This window comes from Aplysia californica, unplaced genomic scaffold (assembly GCF_000002075.1).
Source record: "Aplysia californica isolate F4 #8 unplaced genomic scaffold, AplCal3.0 scaffold00554, whole genome shotgun sequence".
In the NCBI taxonomy this organism is placed as follows: domain Eukaryota; kingdom Metazoa; phylum Mollusca; class Gastropoda; order Aplysiida; family Aplysiidae; genus Aplysia; species Aplysia californica.
The window spans coordinates 9,154-10,658 of NW_004797824.1; the positions used below are offsets into that span (position 1 = coordinate 9,154).

Here is a 1,505-nt window from a genome sequence, read left to right on the forward strand (position 1 = left end):
ACGTATTCATATTTTTCCACCACAATTGAGGCTAAATTTAAAAACGTATCTTCATGAACTTGTCCTCAAATTGTCCTCAAACATCTCTTATGTCCACCTTTTCCTCTAATGGTGACTGAGAACAGATGTTCAAGTTCATCTCGATATCACTGTAAGGTAAGTAATGCTCCATTGCAGCTCACAATGTCTGCCACACGACCTTGCAAAGCAGTGATGTTGTGGACTCACTGACTCATAGTAATGCTTTTGCAACTTTCTTTTTGTCTTCTGGGCCAAACGTCATGAATTATCTTTTACCCACAGAAGTGTCTGCAGCAAAAATTCAAGGTGCTGTGATGTAGTTGTGACAGGGTTACGATATTCGACAGAGAATGACACAAGTGACCAAATGAAAACGTTGAAAAGATCATCAAAGTCATTACAGAAATCAGATATAGCGATGTCAGGCAAAGGATTAATTCAGAGATACATATATATAGTGTCCCAATTTAATTGCTTTTGATACACTGCAACTAAGCACGTGCACAGCCAAACAAACCCTTTGTCGTCCAAAACTTGACACACAGCTGGTTAACTTGGGTGCCACCCTGAATAAACCTAAGGCACTGTCTTTTTCATACAAATTTTGAATAACTGCCCAGCTCGCAGTATCATCTTGATGAGTAGGCCCACATAAAAGGAGGTAGATCAACAAATTGTTTCTAATTCTTAATAAAGTGTGTAGGATTAAAGAGGACTGATTTTTATCACCCTCGTGATGGAAAAAAACGGTTTTTTGGGGTGAGACTTAGATTAGTGTTCTGAAACCGTCTGGTTGTTTGGGCCTTAGTCACACGCAAGCCTTCACCTTTAAACCAACAGATTTAAAGCTTTTAATGGCCTCTAACAATGGAACAACGAGCTGCACTACCCGCACCAGGTGCGCTGATAAGGAAGCAGGTCAGCGCTTGACCGTCGGATGACGTGCAGACTTTCCCCCCGGGAGTTTCGTGAGCTCGCACGCTTTTCGCCCCATTGCTTTATCAAGGAGATCCGGAGTACGACAGGAATCGTTCAATCTCCCCTCCTGTTTATAATATATATGGACACAATAACGCAAGAAGCAAACCAAAGCCCAAAAAGCCTAAATGAATTTCTGTTCGCAGACGACCAATGTCTGATTCATCATGACCAACAAAGCCTCCAAAATCACACTACCGAACTCAACAACACATATGAGAAATTCAACATGAAAATAAGCACATAAAAAATTATGAAAGTGAGCCGAAACCACAGTCCCCTGAACATCCATGTCAATAGTAAACAACTGAAACATGTGAAAGAGTTTAAATATCTTGGCAGCACTTTTTCTGAAAACGGATCCATAGACAGAGAAATAGAAATTCGAACTCAAAAAGCCAACGCTGTCACCTACCAGCTCGCACCCCTTCTATTTCATCCAAACATCTCCATGGACACAAAGAGACAGCTTAACACCTCAATATTCATACCAATATTATGTTATC

The 1,505-nt window shown here is 40.7% G+C and overlaps 1 protein-coding gene across 1 annotated transcript in view; it reads right to left on the reverse strand.

Annotated features, from left to right (window-relative positions):
• Positions 1-1,505, reverse strand: part of LOC101855817 (formin-like protein 1) — a gene marked incomplete at its 5' end in the record, with an annotated part of 40,028 nt that overhangs the window by 3,087 nt on the left and 35,436 nt on the right.